Source organism: Anabrus simplex, chromosome 1, assembly GCF_040414725.1.
Source record: "Anabrus simplex isolate iqAnaSimp1 chromosome 1, ASM4041472v1, whole genome shotgun sequence".
Lineage (NCBI taxonomy): Eukaryota > Metazoa > Arthropoda > Insecta > Orthoptera > Tettigoniidae > Anabrus > Anabrus simplex.
Genome location: NC_090265.1, coordinates 119460018 through 119479554, shown reverse-complemented (window position 1 = coordinate 119479554; position 19537 = coordinate 119460018). Strand labels below are relative to the sequence as shown.

Here is a 19537-nt window from a genome sequence, read left to right as displayed (position 1 = left end):
CCAGTTGACCTCCCGAGGCTTAGTGGACCCCGTTCCAGCCCTCGTACCACTTTTCAAATTTCTTTGCAGAGCCGGGAATCGAACCCGGGCCTCCGGGGGTGGCAGCTCATCACACTAACCACTAAACCACAGAGGCGGACGATGGGATATTTGATACTTTTTGTGGGAGTCCTTCCAATTCTAGTTTTCATCTGTTAGTGGAGGCACCGACTTTGTCGGTACAAGGCGTTTTCTGCACCCCAAAACTGATCTCAGTGGGCAGAGTATCATCTTATCCCCCCTCCAAAAATAAAATTCTTCCTAGATGTTAAGTTCTCTGAAAACGTGGAGTTTGGTATCAGCGCGCTTGTAACTGTTAGCTTCAGCCTAATGCGCACATGAGTTTAAGCTACGTACTTTTGAGTTCAGGTGGTGGTAGTGCTGCGTAATCAGTGCTGACGATAGGAAATACAAGCCGATATTGTTCTGAGCAGTTTATAACAGTTCCAGCGAGCACATGCTGAGTATTACTATCAGGTAGTGCGGCGTGTTGTGGTAAGTATTCAGGAATGAATATTCATAATTATTTGAAATAAAGTGAGATATGCAACACTCTCTTTAGATTACTGGTGCTTTCTAAATGCTTGATCTCGAACTGCGACTGCCATTATTTTAACTTTGTGGTGACGGATTCTTCTGTTCCAATTTTCCTGTCCAACCTCACTCGATAGAATACTGTTCTCTTTCGACTACACGCTTAGATATATTTAATTCGTTGCTTTTTATGACTCTTCTTTTACGAATGAAATACTTACTACGTTCAATGGCCAAATCTGGACGTACCTAAGAATAAAACATGGAAAACTTCTCGCTATCAATGTACGATGTAGAACCTCGTCAGGGAATCTTCTCTTATGTAAACCGCCACTACAATGAATTTAGGAGTTTGACCCTACACTTGTTGCTTCTTCTTTTTGGAATTTTTGATGTAATACTCCCACGTTACTCTTTGATTGTCGCAAGTCATGACTAAAGGAGCAATGTGTCCGTCTTTAAGCCTCATCTGAGGAACCAGAAAACAAATTGACCCTCAACTAATGAGTTCGGAAAATGACACTTTCGGATTCCTGACAATTATACTTATCTTTTTGCATAGAATCAAGCGACCTGGCTCCGTAGTGTGAGCTGTGAAGCTTAAGCTTGCATTAAGGAGAAGATGGGCTCAAACCCCATCATAGTTTTCTAGGCTTTAACATTTTCACTGAGGCTGTTAAGGTCATGGCTGCTTCTTTTCTAGTCCTAGTCTATTTCCATCATCGCCTGTGTGTGTCAGTGCGACTTTGAACCGGAATCGGCTCTTAGGGCTCTTTCGAGGTCCACGTCAGAATAAATGAGGAGCTATCTGAGGGTGAGATAGCGACTTTCGACTAGAAAGCCAAGAATAAGGACCGAAAGAATTCGTCAAGCTCACCGTCTCTTCATAAACTGCAGGGCGTCGGGGTATACAACGGTCCTTTGTTAGGTCGAAGCTCATCAGCTCTGTTTTTGTTTGTTTGTTTGTTTGTTTGTTTCTCTTTTTGTTTAATTAGTTGATAGTTTTTGTAAAATCTTATACGTAAATGTATCTGACAGATTGTTAGTGTGACTAAATTTCAATTGTAGCCGCGTAGCACCGAGGCCTGATAGAGCTGATGCCAAACCGTTCATAGACTAAACTAAGCAGATTTTTTTAAGAAAAATGGTATATTTATGTTATATCAAACTAGATGATTAACTACACTCGTGAAGATAGTGCAACCAAATATGGGGTAGTATTCGTTATTACCTAATTGTTTATTACTACTTTTACCAATACATGCAACTGTCTTTCTTTCTTAATCTGTTTACCATCGAGGGTCAATTTTTCCCTCGGACTCAGCTAGGGATCCCACCTCTACCACCTCAAAGGCAGTGTCCTGTAGCGCAAGACTTTGGGACGGGGGATACAACTTGAGGACCAGTACCAGGCGGCCTCACCATCTATACTGAATACAGACCTTGTGGAGGGATGGGAAGATTGGAAGGAACAGGCACTGAAGAGGGAAGGAAGTGGCTGCGGCCTTAAGTTAGGTACCATCCCGACATTTGCCTGGAGGAGAAGTAAGAAATCACGTAAAACCACTTCGAGGATGACTGAGTTGGGAATCGAACCCATCTCTACTCAGTTGACCTCCCGAGGCTGAGTTGACCCCGTTCCAGCCCTCGCACCACTTTTCAAGTTTCGTGGCATAGCCGGGAGTCGAACCCGGCCTAAGGGGGGTGTCAGCTAATCACGCTAATCACTACACCGCAGAGGCGGACACAAATACGTGCAACGTTGTGTAAAATAACATTATTGTAGAAAGAGCTGGACGTTTCGATGCTTCGTTGTACTGATGTTCTTGTTCGAGAAAGCATGCTAATCTGCCATGTGAAGTGAAGCGTTTTCGATGTCAGTTTTGAATCTAATCTAATAGTATCGAACAAGTCCCATAAAAAAAAGCGCAATTCCAGAAACTTGTTATTTGCGCAAACTTCTCATTAAAACGATTTCATCTAATTAAGCTAAGTGAACTATCTCAAGTATGTGGTTCGTTTCCTCCACCATTAAATTTATTACTTCCTTACTAATTAAAAACCGTAGAAATCATATGATGGAGCCTCTGCTATGTCCTTGAACTCAGTATTTCTTCAGCTTCTGTGACAAGAATATCGGCCTGACCACAGATACAAGGTGCCCAGTCATCAGTTACACTTTTTTCGTGTCCTGGTATTGGAATAACACACTTACTTTCACCTTTATCATCACATCTCATATTTTCAGAACTCTCTCTAGTATTTTGCAATCTGTTTCTCTCCCGTTCTCCTCAACCTGATGGTTGGTGTGTAGCATGACTGTCCTCGTCCAACGACCTTCTATCCTGAGCTAGCTGCTTGATTAGTTGTTAGAGACGTCACCCTTTAATGCCATCGAGGAACCCTGCTCTTGGTCGTCCTCTTCTAGTATTTCCTTCCAGTTTCCTTCAAGCAGTGTGGTGCACCATGATGAATGCCGGAGTAAATGACCTATCCAACTACATCTTCTTTTCATCATCATTTTCTCTAGACTTTTTGTTTCTTCAGCTCTCTTGAGAACTTCTTCATTTGTTAGCCTGTGAGTCAGGGTATTCGTAACATTCGACGCCAGCATCACATTTCGAATGCATCTATTCTTTTCTTATCAGCCTTTAATAGGGTCCAGGTTTGAGAGCCATAGGTCACAATGCTCAAAATGAAGCTCTTAATGAAATGCTTTCTTACTGGACTTTAGATGTCAACAGGCTTCTTTTTTGTTATTGAAAGCTTCTTTAGCCTGGACTATTCGAGGACGGACGTCCTTTTCACACCTCCCATCTGGTACAATGATGCTTCCCAAATAACTGAACTGATTTACTTGAGCCAACTTCCTTCCAACCAAACATTAACACCCTGTTTACCATCCGGAGTACATTTCATTATCTTGATTATTGTTTGGTAATATTCATGTTACATTTTAGTATTAGTAGACCATTCAATTTCTTTAGCGAGGTCTCTATCACTTTCTCAGTTTCAGCTCTGAGGCCAATATCATCTGCGAAACGTATTGTTTGGTATAGTTGGCCATTTATTTTTATTTCATGGGTGGAGGTGGCTGAAAACTCTTTCAATGCTTCTTCTAAATACACATTGAATAATAGAGGTGACAGACCACACCTTGCCTTACTCCTTTTCATATTTTCATATTTTCCTCCTTTCCTGTAAGCGCTGTCTGGTTCTTGTACAACTGACGGATGATTTTCCGATCTCTGTAGTCCACTTTCAGACTTCTACGGGCTTTAAACATAATATTCCAGTTAATATTAACAAACGCTTTCTCTATATCAATGGACACAATTAGGTTGTTCTTTTGCTTCTTAGGGCTTGTTCAATAATTGTTATGTAATCTGTGTTTGGCTCAAAGTGAACACACCAAAAGTCAGCACCGGTATTGCCTAAATTATTCATGAAATAACGCAGTGTTTCTTCACCATTGCCGATTACCGTAAGATTTATTAACTTCTCTCGGCTCATCCAGTAATATCCCGTAACAAAACTATTAATTTTTTGCTATGGGCCTGTATCAGCAACGATGGGATAGGAAAGGGAAGGACGGGGAAGGAAGAGACCGTGATCTTGATTGAGGCAAAGGCCTTGATGTGAAACCATACTCAGGACTGTTGATAATGGGGCTCAAACCCACCACTTCCCCAGAGCAAGCTAACAGCTACGCAGACCGAATCGTGCAGCCAACTCACTCGCTCAACAAAATTAACTCTTCTCAATGGCACGAGCGAACTGCATGGGAAATAGGTTTCTTTGCGGGATAATACCATGAGGGGATCGCCCCTCACAGGACGCAGAGAATGGAACATTTACAACGTCCATTTTTACCAAGATGATCAAACAGTGGTGAAAAAAATTGTGAACAACGATCACATAGAAGCTTGATGCCAATCCAAATGAGATCGCTGAGCTATGAAGCACGTATTTACCATTCATCTGGGTATGGGAATTTCTAGAAATCGAGCATTCTTACGTACTCCTGTTGGATCGCATGGCTCTCAGCATGTTTATCTCTAAGTACAGTACATTCCTATTGTTAATAACTAGCAGAAAATACCCATCGATGGAGGGCCGATAGTTGGCGGTATCGCTAACTTTGGTTGTACCCTTTTTTGATGTGTAAATTTTAAGCAGCAAATTTCATACACTCCAGTCTGTTAGCATGACCTACCAAGAAACGGAACAGCCGTCAGGCGGTGGTTGCTCCGGAATGTTTGCTTTAAGAGATAAAAGTAAAATTCTCTGAAGAACCCTTAGACTTTCGAAGAAAATGCACATAGCCTCTTTTTCAGAAAGCTGAATTTTAAGTACATACTTCTGGGCTTAAGTTACTGGTGATATTATTATTTTTGGTCTTTCGCTGATACAACTTGTCCAAGTTCAGTAGTTGCCTAGATATTAATGGTCGCCGTTTAGCAAAGGTTAATTGTAAAAAGACAGATTAGGCTTCTATTTGATATAAATATCTAAGGCAGGGCCCCTCAAACGCCCAAAATCTCACGCGTGCAGATAGAGGCGCAAGAGCTCCGTGCACTGTGCATCGCTGCCGCTCGGCATGGCTCGGATCAACGCTTCGTCTCTGGGCTACTCGGTTAAGCCCGGCTCAACTCGCCTATACTCGGCTCAAGTCAGCCCGGTTTTGGAGCGCTACGGCGCAAGTGGGGCAGAGGGGGACAGGCGGAGCGAGCGAGACAGGCGTGAGGAAAGAGAGAGTAAGCGCTATTGCTCCAAATCGAGGAGTGGGGGGTCTGCACTCTGGTCAACCAAGCCAAGTCGTCTTTTGCACCGTGCACAGTGCATGCACCACGCGCATGCACCCTGAGAGGCCCTGATCTAAGGTATAACCACAACAAATTTCAGTTCAATTGGTCCACTAGTTTAGGCGTGACTGAGCGAGACATGAAGATACACCAATTCATTTAAAGTATTACGCGGTTTTCAAAACTAAAATTTTGCTAATTTTATATTTGAAATAAACATAAAAGAACGTTCCACATCACTTATAATTAAATAATTACCCTCCAAGTCACAATCTATTATTCTCCTAGGTAATCTAATTCTCCTCCATTCTCTTCACACGACCCTAACACCGAAGCCTCCTGGTACGTAAAGCTTCATACATCAAGCTGATCCTAACTGAGCGTTTATCTCCTCATATGGAGTACCCTGCTGCTATTGTTCCCACGTATTTGTACCAGAAATCATTCTCGCTACTTTCATATCTGTTCCTTCTGACTTAATAAGATATCCTGAGCCCACCCATTCCCGTAGAGAAAAATTGTTCTGAAGGCAAACCGATGAAAAGTTAGTTTTGTGCGATATTCCGAAAGCCGCTTTTTTTTTTTTTTTGCTATAGGTTATGTTTTTATAAACAAAGCCAAAATCTGTAACGTTTGTTTATGAAACGTTTCTTGCTACGCTTTAACTCGAGGTTATTTTAAATCCATAATGTGATTTTGACGGTTTGTTAATTAGTAATGAAGTCTTCGATTTAATAGTGGAAGAAACAAACCATGTAGCTGAGAAATTTAATTTATCTGAAGTCATTATTTTCCAAATTTTCCCACCTTTAATATACTAGAGTCGAATACCAAATTCCTATTGCGTTTTAAAGTGATAACGGAAACCATATATTTTATCCCAGACATTTTAGTAGCTTTGGAGATTTAAGCGCCCTTGAAGATGTTTTATTATAAATCTGAGGTTAATAAAAAAATATAAATTACTAAGGAATATTTCCGACGTATTTTCATTACGCACGACAAACCACAGTCTAGCAATATGTCGCCTACCACCTTTATATCAATATAGCCTACTTTTATCATTGAAATGTTCTCGTAACCATCGTCCCTGGCCTGGGAGTAAGTTATTACGCAATTTTACACAAAAAATCGCCAGAATATATTTTCAATTCAATATTTTGAAATCAAACATAATCAGTCGTGTGACATATCCCTCTATGAATATTTGTGCAAAATGTCCTGAAATCCTGTTTTGGGATTTAGACGTGATTTCGTTTCGGATGGTAGGCAGACAGGCGTCTTTCAATTGTATAGTGATTTGTTGGATTTTGATGCCGGCAATAGGATATGCATAAGTAGTAGATGTGTTCCTACTGTTTTTACCAGTTCTTCTTACAATGGTGTCCGGCTCCTTGTCCGTATGGTTAGTGCAATCGCCTTCGGTTCACAGGGTCCCGGATTCAGTTACCGGTTTGGTCATTTCCCCGGGCTCGAGGACTGTCTCTTCTTATTGTCCCCAACATTCCTGCAACTCATTCACCATACATAACACTATTCTTCATTACAAAAGCACGCAGTTTCCATACACGGCCGATGCTATCCACCCTCTCCGGAGGATCTGCCTTACAAGGACTGCACCAGGTGAGCCGATCATGTCCTTGGACACTTTTGGCACTTACAAACCATACGACAAATAAATCAATAAATAAATAAATAAATAAATAAATAAATAAATAAATAAATAAATAAATAAATAAATAAATAAATAAATTAAATAAATAAATAAATAAATAAATAAATAAATAAATAAATAAATAAATAAATAAATAAATCTTACAACGGTATGGAATATTGCTGACTAGACGACCCAGACAACGTCCTTGTTTGTTCCTCAATTTATAACGGGTACTGTACTCCCAAAATAGCCGCCTCTTTGGGTCAGTGGTAGAATGTTGGAGTACGGATCAAAGATAGCGGGTTCAAACCCGGCAGAGGCAGTCGTAATTCTGAAGGGCAGAAGAAAGTCCACTCAACATTTCATGCCGTACGATGTTGGCATGTAAAAGATCTCTGGTGACACACTTGGTATATACCCAACAAAATTCATTAAAAACTTAGCGCACGGCGAGTTGGCCGTGCGGTTAGGGGCGCGCAGCTGTGAGCTTGCATCCGAGAAATAGTGGGTTCGAACCACACTGTCGGTAGCTCTGAAGATGGTTTCCGTGGTTTCCCATTTTCACACCAGGCAAATGCTGGGACTGTACCTCAGTGAAGACCACGGCCGATTCCTTCCCATTCCTAGGCCGTTCCTATCCCATCGTCGCCATAAGACCTATCTGTGTCGGTGCGACATAAAGCAAATAAAATAATGGCCATAGACGCCCAAGAGAGGTTCGGTTTACGCTGCCATCTAGTAGGCATAGAGAAAAAGGAACGTCGAAATTGACGAGCAGACAGCCAGACGACGTCAGATTAAAATATCAGCACACGGTAGCTGAGGACATATTATTATTATTATTATTATTATTATTATTATTATTATTATTATTATTATTATTATTATTATTATTATTATTATTATTATTATTATTATTATTATTCCCCAAATGTAAGTTCGAAGTAGTGAACCACATTCTTGGATCAGGAGGCGTAGCTGTCTCTTTGCGAAGATCATCAATTTTCTCAATCAGACTCGTTGTAAGAGACAAGTATCTCGACGAGATGAAAGCTTCCTTATGTCCTTCTAAGAATCAAACAATTGGAGTAATTGTTCTCCATCCAGACGGAACTGATCATGAAGTACATTTCCTTGAAGTCTTGTTCTGTGGGTCTGATTAGGGGCGTCATGGCTTTTAACTTCTAACAGATCAGAACGGATGCCATTCTAGCAACACTTAAGTTTTCTACGGTTCATTTATTACACTAAAATAAAAGTGCAGGTTCTGCACTTTAAAAAATAAGATACTCCCTTGACAACTACACAGCTTTCATTTCACATGCAAAGTGAAATAATTTCCGCACGGGCTCATAATATTAGAATGTGTACCGACCATGTGGCCGCTACTGTGTTTAGTAAAGCTTCCATTTATTTGCAATAGGTTCCCTTCATCCAGTTATCGAGAATTTTCTTTGTCAATTCCAGTTTCCTCCTGACAGCCTAGGTAATAGATGAGCGTAACATAAAGATCCTTTCGGGTTCCCAACGCTCCGATTTCAAACACTAATATCCTCATTCATCGTAACGCAAGAACATTTTCTTCCCGCTGATGGTGTCAAGAAGAAAAAAATCATTACATTTTGTTAGTTTTTATAACAATAATCAACCCCATATAATATATTTAAACAATTGGAGAAAAATGTTGGATTACTCCCCTTTGGGAGGCTGCCTAGCCGAGGGGGTAAAGATTTGTTTGGTTCGTCCGGAAAGACATGGGTTCTATTTCCCGTCGTAAAATTTAAGAAACGAGGTATCCACTTTCGGAGGTGCATATGTTCCTGAGGTTCACTGGACCTATACAAAAAATGAGTGCCAGGTTCATTCCTGGGGGCAAAGGCGGCCGGACGTACAGCAACCACTCTACCCCACCAAGCGCCGAGGTTACGGATGGTGGAAACCTACATCTTCCACCCTTCCAAGGACCTTGATGGCCTGTACATAGATGAATTTGCTTTGCTTTAGTTATACTCCTCTTACTTGAGCGCCGCGGGAAGAAGTTTTACAAGTTGCTTTACGTCGCACCGACACAGACAGGTCTTACGGCGACGATGGGACAGGAAATGGTTAAGAGTGGGATGGAAGCGACCGTGGCCTTAATTAATGTACAACCCCAGCATGTTCCTGGTGTGAAAATGGGAAACCACGGAAAACCATCTTCAGGGCTGCCGACAGCGGGGTTCGAACTCACTATCTCCCGAACTCTGTATACTGGCGGGAAGAAGTAACGCGCTATCACAAGGCCCAGACTTCATCGCATATTTCTGGGCAGCCTGCGCAGGGAATAGGCATGTTTATTACTTGTTTCAGCTATTCTCTTTTTTTTTTTTTGTATTTGCTTTACGTCGCACTGACACAGTTAGGTCTTATGACGACGATGGGATAGGAAAGGCCTAGGAGTTGGAAGGAAGCTGCCGTGGCCTTCAGCTATTCTCATACTGATATACTGTTCGAATGGAGCTTTGAAGTAGCGCCGCTGCGTCATGTCTAGTGGTACTATTCGTTGAAATTAATATCAAACTGGAGAATTGTTTATATGTCTGTATATTTAGGCTGTCTCCCAGGTGGTAGATACTTTATCAGTTGTTTACCTAGACATTTCTTAAATAATTTCAAAGAAGTTGGAAATTTATCGAACGTCATCCTTGGTAAATCATTTCAATCCCGAACTGATCTTATAAACGAATACTTGGCCAAATTAATCCACTTGAATTTCAACTTTATCTTCATATTTTGATATCTCCTTTTTAAAAACTCCACTCGAGCATCTTCGTCTACTAACATCATTCCACGGCATCTCTCCACTGACAGTCGGGAACATACCGCACAGTCGAGCATCTCGTCTCCTTACTTTTAGATCTTCCCAAGTCCAAACATTTTCGTGACACTACTCGTTTGTCTGAAATCCCCCAGAACAAATGGTGCTGCTTGCTTATGGATAATTTCCAGTCGTCGAATCAAGTAGGGTGGTGAGGGTCCCATGAACTTGAATCATCCTCTAATAATAATAATAATAATAATAATAATAATAATAATAATAATAATAATAATCGAAACGTTCACTGTAGAACTACCTCCAACTGGCAGCAATAACAGCGATTAAAACATTAAAATAAGAACAAATGCGAATAATACCACATTCGTACATGGTTCCGTTGAAAATGAAAGAAGTATTGAGTATTTACACTTGCTTACACTTATCTTATTTTGCTAAGGACTGCTAATGATAACACGAATGTATGTTGTCCATACGGATGTTACCGAAAAGTAGCCTACTAACATTTTAACAAATATTTAGGAAATAGTGGATATCTCTCCATTGAATGTATATTGTTTGCTGGGTATGTGCCTTAATTATGGTCACGATAATTTCCTGCCCAGTCCCCTAACCCTGGCCTATCCCATCGTCTCCACAAGACCTGTCTGAGCCGGTGTGACATCAAACCAATAACAATAACCTGTAACAATAAGGAGATGGGTAGTGGCAGGTGAGCCAGAGCTCATTTCATTTAAAAGTATTTAGAAACTCTACTGATAATGTTGAATAGTTTCAGAGGCTTGCGGCATGATGCCGCAAAGGTACGAAATATATTAGTATCCTTCCTCTTTATCTAGTACGAATCGTTTATACCACACTACAGTATAGAACAAAGGATTTCTGGTAGAAGCAGTAAAGATATGCTCAGTTCAGTTTGGTACAATCTCTAGATCTGGAGAGGCCCATGAATCTGAGGTTCACTCAACTTACACCAAAGAACGGTACACGCATGTACAAAAATGATGTCCCGATACAAAGAAAGCAAGTCGTATCCCCACCTCCCCGCTTAACGCATTACTGCAAGTAGACAGCCCGCTACAGGACTTTATTATGATTGAAATGGGCACAGTGGTGGATGTATAACAATACACAAACTGTGCCTTCAGCACTACTCGTTCACTCCCTTTCCCTCTTCATCTCCTTATCGGTACTGAAGTGGTCTTCAGCACTACCCCTTCACTCTCTCCCCTCCTTTTCAGTGCTGGAGTGGGGCAGTGTTAATTGTTTATGTCGGAACACCAGTTCTGTGCACGCGTGTACCAGGACAATTCTTGTGACCAAAAGTGACCGGAGATAACCACCCTATACTCCTTATTGTTGAGGTTACGAACAATTTAAGCTTTCGTTTCCACTTGTCCAAGAGCCTTCACTGCCCATGCAGAGATATTTTTTTTTTCTTGTAAATATTGTTTCAGGTTTAGAACAAAATATTCCTTTATTATACATGCTTGAAGGAAACATTGTTCATGGTACGCAATTATAGCTAAGTATCACTAGTATGATCACTACAGAATAGTCTTTAAACTTCCTTTAGACTGTCAGTATTAGGATGTCTCTACTTGCAGACAATTCCCTGAAAGTTTCATCTCTGAATTTCGTCAATTTCAGAAGAGGAACCCAATTCATATTCTTCAAGATTAGACAGATGTTTTTCTCACACAGCCCACATAGATTATCTTCACGAAATGGAAAGGAAACACACTATAGTTAGTTCTATTTTAAGCAAATGACCTATAGGAAGCACTGCAGAGGTATGAAAACCTTGTCCCGTACAGGTGAAGCTACTGGTTCATTGCCAAGCTCTCGATGAGATGTAGGCCTACTGTATGCCAATTGTTAGAATGTAATGATTATAATTTTATTTCAAATGAAATTTTTTAACAAGTAACGATTACGAGTGAAAATATCCGAAGTATATTCCTTACAAGAAATTCGACTGCGTTTATTGAGTTCATTCTCAACTTGGATAACAGCATTATATTAAATATAATGGTGATCAAATTCAAGTCATAAAAACGTACAAGTTAAATACAGAGTAAGCAATAAGACCAACATTAATACCTAAGAATGCGTATCTTGCAGTACTTACATATTTCATTATGAAAGTTTACGTTTGTTAAATAGTCTGTTGACAGTGCAAGTGAAATTTGCTCAGTGTGGCTGTATCTTGTGCTTCGTGAATGAATGAATAAATAAATAAATAAATAAGTAAATAAATAAATAAATAAATAAATAAATAAATAAATAAATAAATAAATAAATAAATAAATAAATAAATAAATAAATAAATACTTTAGAAAATAGCATAAATTCAAACTTCTTAACTATGAATATGAAACATATGAAGCTGCAGTGAATGTTACTATGGGAATATCACAAAGAAATTACAGGGTATGTAGGAGGCAGTGGTTGTGTAGAAATGAAAAGCTTAGTAAAGGGTACGGTGGCACAGAGAGCTGCATCAAGCCAATTGATATTCCAAACAACAAAACCAATATTTCAAATTAGATCGATTTTCACGTTAACTAGGATTGTATTATAACTCACAAGAAGCACCAGATGGAAGATTCAACTTAATTTTTATGAAGTTATTTCCCGAGAATACTTCTCCCAACATAGTTCATAACGTAAGTGTGATGTAGCAAACATGGGATTACTTCCACTTGCTCATGACGCAATCTTTGTTTCCGATTTACTACCAGATCCTCCTGAGACAAGTTTTTTCTTTTTCGAAAATGGTGATATTTCGTTTGGAAGAACTGGGGAGTCTTTCATTTCCTCGTTTTACATGGCGCATCATTACCCGATACCTCTATTCTTCTCTCCCTGCTGTGATAAATCTCTAGCAAATTATTTGGAAGAAATCTTCACGCAGGCTTGAACGACTTTGGAGGAACGGAAGGTTAAGGCTTCTACTGTACGTAACCTAAGCCCAGAGCTATTTCTAGTGGAACAGTGTTTACAGTTCACTTTATTTTCTAGTGAAGGGTAGAACAAATTTTTTACTTTCATTGACCTCTTCCAGTTTCATAACTGGCTTTGGCAACCGAAGTATGAGCGATGCCAATAACGCAGTTCCCTTTTATTAGTGTCTTTCTCTCGGGATCGATTGGTCTCTCCATTTCTTAGTAGGCTAATAAGTAATGGCATATTATACGTAGATCGGCGGAGACAGAAACAGAAATGTAGCTGAATCTCTCTTTTCCCTGGTAAGCTACTTCAATGACACCTAGGCAATTTAAGGCCACTGACGGTGAAGCTGTCGAGAATCTAACTGTTCTTCGGGCTGAACACTCAACATACGTATGTAACCTCGATACTAAGTGGCATGTAGTTAGTTCTATGGCCAACCGCCCTTTCACCTAGGAATTAACTTGGTATTCAAGGCGGAGTGAAGTTCGGGGCCATATGTCTCTCTCTTCTTTCTAAGAAATTCGACTTCTTAACAGGGAATTGAACCCGCATCCTCTGGGATAACCGAGCAACCCAGCATCACCTTAGCTAAGTGGGCCAATAATCCAGATGTGAAGAAGGTCTTTGCGCTGTAGGCCTACTCAATGGGCAATTTTCTGTGGTATTTGTTCTACTTTCCACAACGTATGAATGGGTCAGACCATGTACATTCTGTAGATCGGCGATTAGGTAATTCGTGAGGGCAGTGAAATATATTCAAAAGCGTACAGCTTTCATTTGCGATAAATAAATGACGCAAAACAAGATCTAGGTTTGGTCAGTGTAGTGCCCGTCGATTCACATGGTACCAGTTCGATTCCTGGTTGAGCCGGAGATATTAGCCGCATCTGATTGATATATCTGGCTCGATACTGTGTTTTTGTGTTCGACCATGTCTTCATCTATATATATATATATAATAACTTGACCTGACTGACTGACTGACTGACTGACTGACTGACTGACTGACTGACTGACTGACTGACTGACTGACTGACTGACTGACTGACTGACTGACTGACTGACTGACTGACTGATTCATCATCGCCGAGCCAAACCTACTCGACGTAAAGAAATGAAATTTTGGGAATACATTCATATTAACATGTAAGTGCTCACTAAGGAAGGATTTTTGAATATTCCATCGCTAAGGGGTTGAAAAAGGGAGTTATATTTTAAAATGAGAATATGTATATCTCAAAAAGTTAAATGTTTATAGACGTAAAAATTGGTATTTGGAATCCCCTTTAAAAATAAAGAAACACGTATTTTTTGGATTCGGAAAATCCCATTAAGAGGGGGGTTAAAAAGGGGGAAAGGGGTTGAACACCTTTCTTGGGTAGACTTATATCTCAAAAACTGAAGGACATTCAAATTGAAAATGGGAATTTCTTTTGAAAATGAAGGAACACGTAATTTTGTGTTTTTGGATGATCCGAAGAATGGGGGGGGGGTGAACAGGAGTGACAAACGGGGTGAATTTTTGAAAAGACTATATCTGGTAATTATCTCAGACACGTAACATATTACAGATTTGAAAACATGTATTTGGAATTTTCTGTAAATGTAAAGAAACAAAAATATTTTTTCGGAAAGTCCACTTAAGGGTAACTGAAAAACGGGGTGAATTTTTAAAATTAGCGTATCTACAGATTATATCAAAACCTTAACATGTTGCAGACGTGAAAACTTATATTTGGAATCCCCTTTAAAAATAAGGAAACACATATTATTTGGTTTCCGTCAAAAACCCTTCACGGGTGGGGGGGGGGGGGGTGAAAGAATTGAAAAACTAGTCCAATTATTTGTATGAGAATGTACATATACACCAAAAATCTAAACATGTTACAAACGTGAAAACTGGTATTTGGAATACATTTTGAAAATAAAGAATCACGCTTTTGGTGGAGGAATCAACTTGGTAGATTGGGGGGGGGGGGAGATGAAAACGGAGATGAATTCTTTTTACGAAGATACATATATCTCAAATACCGAGGATGTTGCAGTCGTGATAGTTGGTTTTTGAAAGCTCTTTTAAAGAAACGCGTGCTGTTTGTTTTTTGGAAAATTCACTTGAGTGGGGAGTGTGAAAGGAATTTTAAAAAAATTAATTCTTTTTCTGGAAAAACTTATATCTCAAAATTGAAGGTTAAAGAAGTGGAAATTGGTACTTGGAATCTCCTTTAAAAATAAAGAAATACGCATTTTTGGGTGGGGGGAAACGAACTTAACGGGCGGGGGTGAAATGTAAAAGGAGTTGAATTATTTTCATGAGGATACTTATCTCTCAAAAACTGAAGATGTTAGAGACATAAAAATTTGCATTTGTAATGATCTTTCAAGGTAAAGAAACACGTAATCTTTTGTCTTTAGAAAATCCTCTTAAGGGGGTGAATTAATTGAAAAATATGTTGAATACTTTGTATGAGGATACTTATATCTCAAAAACTAAAGATGTTACAGGTTACAGGTGTGAAAATTAGTAATTTGAATCTTCTTTAAAAATAAAGAAACACGCATTGGGGGTGGGGGGGGAATCAACTTTGGGGACAGGGGTGATGAAAAAGGAGTTTAATTCCTTTTTATGAGGATATATATCTCAAAACTGAAGATGTTACAGTCGTGATAATTGGCATTTGGAAGCTCCTTTCTAAATAAAGAAACAGTTTTTTTGGTTTTCGGAAAATTCACTTAAGGGAGAGGGTGAATGGAAATGAAAAAATTATTTTTTATGGAGAAACTTATATCTCGAAACTTAGGGTTACATACGTGAAAATTTGTATTTGGAATCACCTTAAAAAATAAAGAAACACGAATTTTTTCGAGGGGGAGGGGGGAGATCAACTTAACGGGCTGGGGTGAAAAAGGAGTTGAATTCTTTTTATGAGGATACTTATATCTCAAAAACTTAAGATGTTAGAGGCATGAACATTTTTATATTTTGGAATCTTCTTTCAAAGTAAAGAAACACGTGTTCTTTTTCTTCGGAAAATCCCCTTAAGGGGGATGAATGAATTAAAAATTTAGTTGAATTCTTCGTGTGAATATACTTATATCTCAAAAACTAAAGATGTTAAAGAAGTGAAAATTGGTATTTGGAGTCACCTTTGAAAATAAGGAAACACGCACTTTTGGGGAGGGGGAATCAACTTATCAGGGAGTAAGTGGGGGAAAGTGAAAAAGGAGTTGAATTACGTTTATGAGTATACTTATATCTCAAGAACTGAAGATGTTACAGACGTGAAAATTAGTATTTGGAATCTCCATTAAAAATTTGTTTTTTTCGGAAATTCGACGTAAGGGGTGAGGGGTTGCAAATAAGTAAATAAGGAGTTGGAATATATTTATGCGGTTACCTTACCTTAAAAACTGAAGGTATTACAGACGTGAAAGTTGGTATTTTGAATTTACTTTCAAAATAAAGAAACAAGCTTTTTTTGTTTTCGCAAAGTCCACTTAAGGCGGGAGAGGGGTGGAAAGAAGTGAAGAAGAGAAGTTGAATTAATCTTATGAGTATACTTTTATGTCAAAAACTGAAGGTGTTATAGACGTACAGGCATGAAAACTGGTATTTGGAATCTCCTTTAAAATAATGAAACACGTATTTTTTTGTTTTCGGAAAATCCAGTTAAGGGGCTGAAAAGAAATGGAACAGTGGGTAAATTTTTAAAATGAGTACCGGCATTTCTACATTATATGTCATAAACTTAACATGTTAGAGACAAGAAACTTGGTATTTGGAAAGTCCTTTAAAAATACAGAAACCAGTACTTTTTTGTTTTCGCAGAAGGCACTAAACAGGGGATGAATAAAAGTGAAAAGTAGTTGAATTTTTTTTAATGAGGATACTTATATCTTAAAAACTGAATATGTTACGGACGTGAAAATTGGTATTTGGAATCTCCTTTAAATATAAAGAAACGTTTATTTTTGTTTTCGGAAATTACTCTTAGATGGGGGTGAGTGTGGGGGAAGGACTGATCAAGGGGTTGAATTCTTTTTAAGGGGATACTTATATCTCAAAAACGGCGGATGTTACAGATGTCGGAATAGGTATCTCGAATCTCCTTTAAAAATAAAGAAACATGTATTTACTTTTTGGACTTGAGAGAAGACTGTTTCTCACATTTACAGTTCTATGTCGCATGGTCGTCTTAGCCCCAAAAGGTAACACCACAAACATGGTTTACAAAGAAATTTCTGGGGTAAATGAAATGAAAGGAATTTTCATATAATGTCTTAGAACAATGCCGAGGATCGATTACTTTGATCAAATTACGAAATCCACGCGAGCGAAGCCGCTGGTAATTGCTACTTTACACACATAACTCACTACGGAAACAAGTAATTGTCTACTACACTCAAAAAACTTTAGTTTTTATTTTCATTCGAAACTTGAATTAGTTAGTAGGCGATCCTTCGAGGAAAGTTTGCAGTGTTCGCCTGAATTTACCTGCCAAGAGAATTACATCACCTTTAAGTAGTGAACTATATTTAGAAACGGGACGTTCAAATAGCAGTCAGCACGGTGCATGCTTGTGTAACATTGTGAGTTTATGTTTCACTCTTAAAACGCAGAGAACTGATTAGTGTATTTCTAAAACATTAAACAACTGATAAGGTAGTTTAAAAGCTGAAGCGAATAACAGTGTTTGTTTTTGTATGTTTCTTGGATCGTCAGCTTAAAAGCTTATTTTTCTTAAAATTTGCTTTACGTCGCACCGACACAGATAGGTCTTATGACGACGACAGGACAGGAAAGGGCTAGGAATTGGAAGGAAGCGGTTGTGGTCTTAATTAAAGTACAGTCCTAGCCAGCATTTGTCTGCTGTGAAAATGGGAAGCCACGGGAAACCATCTTCAGGGCTGCCGATAGTGGGGTTCGAACCCACTATCTCACGAATACTGGATACTGGCAGCAATTAAGCGACTGCAGCTATCAAGCTCGGTAAAAAAAGCTTATTTTAAACCCGATAGATTCTCACCGGAAGTGAAAATCTCGTTTCTTAAATATTACGACTTCCTGACGGGGATTCGAATTCACGTCCTTTCGGGCGAACCGAGCACGCCTTTACCCTCTCGGCCAGGCAGCCCCTCTGGGATTATTTCACGATACTTATTTCATTCGGTTCACTGCCAATATCCATGTTATTATTATTATTATTATTATTATTATTATTATTATTATTATTATTATTATTATTATTATTATTATTATTATTATTATTATTATTTACAATTTGCTCTACATCACACCGACAAAGGTAAACTTAGGTACGAGTAGAAAGGGAGTGACCGCGGCTTTAATTAAGATGCATACCCAGCATTTGTGTGGTGTGAGAATGGGAAACCACGGAAAACTATATTCAGGGCTGCCGACAGTGGGATTCGAACGAACCATCTCACGAATGCAAGCTCACAGCTACATGATACTAACCACACTGCCAACTCGCTCAGTTAAAATTGTTATATTCTATAAGGAATTGGCCTGCTAAGACGTCTACCACCCAGTCACATGGTATGCAATTATGGAAGGGTTACATTAATCAGCGTGGTGATATCTTCAATGGTATTGTTTGGTATTCACGAACGGATTTGATGTCTCTCTTGTCATATTTCAGAAGAAAACACGTAAACGAGCAATTTTTTATGTTTTTCTAGTCAGACCGGATGACGTAATTCAGGGGATTAGGGACCACAGTGCAGTAGTACTCGATCTCTCTTGGGAAACTTGTACTACGAGGCATGTGGGAATTTCCAAGACTATTTGGTGCTATGCGAGGGGAGACTCCGTAGGTTTTCAAAAATATTTAAGGTTGTGCTATAATAACTTGTCAAAGAAGGGTAAGGGGATGTAGGTTGTTTGGCAGAATTTCAAAACCATTTTAAATACTGGACTGAATAAATTCGTTCCCAAAAAGATAATTACGGAAAATTTATATCCTCCGTACTACACCGCGACTATTAGGAAGCTTAAAGTTAGGACTAGGAGAGCGTTCAACAGAAGAAATAATAACGAAGCGTGCAAAGCGGAGTATAGAAGTTTGCTGAAGGTTTTAATAGCATAAAAGAAAGTGGCTGAAGGGAAATATCTTGACAATATCCTAAATGAAAATTGAAATTCCTGGAACCCTTTTTTTCAAATATATACGAAGATTAAAGGGAGAGAAAATACAATATTAAATAGAGGAAGGATCCACCTTCTCAACACTCTGTTATTAAGTTGAACCAAATAGGAGTTACAACCTGTTCATTTAAGACCTGAGTAGTTATAGGCTTTGGATTTTGCTTGGGAAGACCGAGCTCGATAGCTGCAGTCGCTTAAGTGCGGCCAGTATCCAGTATTCGGGAGATAGTAGGTTCGAACCCCACTGTCGGCAGCCCCGAAAATGGTTTTCCGTGGTTTCCCATTTTCACACCAGGCAAATGCTGGGGCTGCACCTTAATTAAGGCCACGGCCGGTTCCATCCCACTCCTAGCCCTTCCCTGACACATCGTCGCCATAAAACCTACCGTATCTGTGTCGGTGCGACGTAAAGCAATTAGCAAAAAAATTGCTTGGGAAGCGTCATCTCTATTAAATTAAATTTGAAATGTGGTAGGCCTACGAGGGCTGGAACGGGGTCCACTCAGCCTCGGGAGGTCAGCTGAGTAGACGTGGGTTCAATTCCCACCTCAGCCATCCTGGAAGTG

The 19537-nt window shown here is 39.3% G+C and overlaps 1 protein-coding gene across 1 annotated transcript in view; it reads left to right on the top strand.

Annotated features, from left to right (window-relative positions):
• The first annotated feature begins 488 nt into the window (after window positions 1-488).
• Window positions 489-19537, top strand: part of LOC136862531 (leucine-rich repeat-containing protein 15) — a 29543-nt gene continuing 10494 nt past the window's right edge. The window contains exon 1 of the mRNA XM_067138889.2: window positions 489-534. The gene's annotated coding sequence lies outside the window, so the exon portion shown is untranslated. The remainder of the gene's footprint in view (window positions 535-19537) is intronic.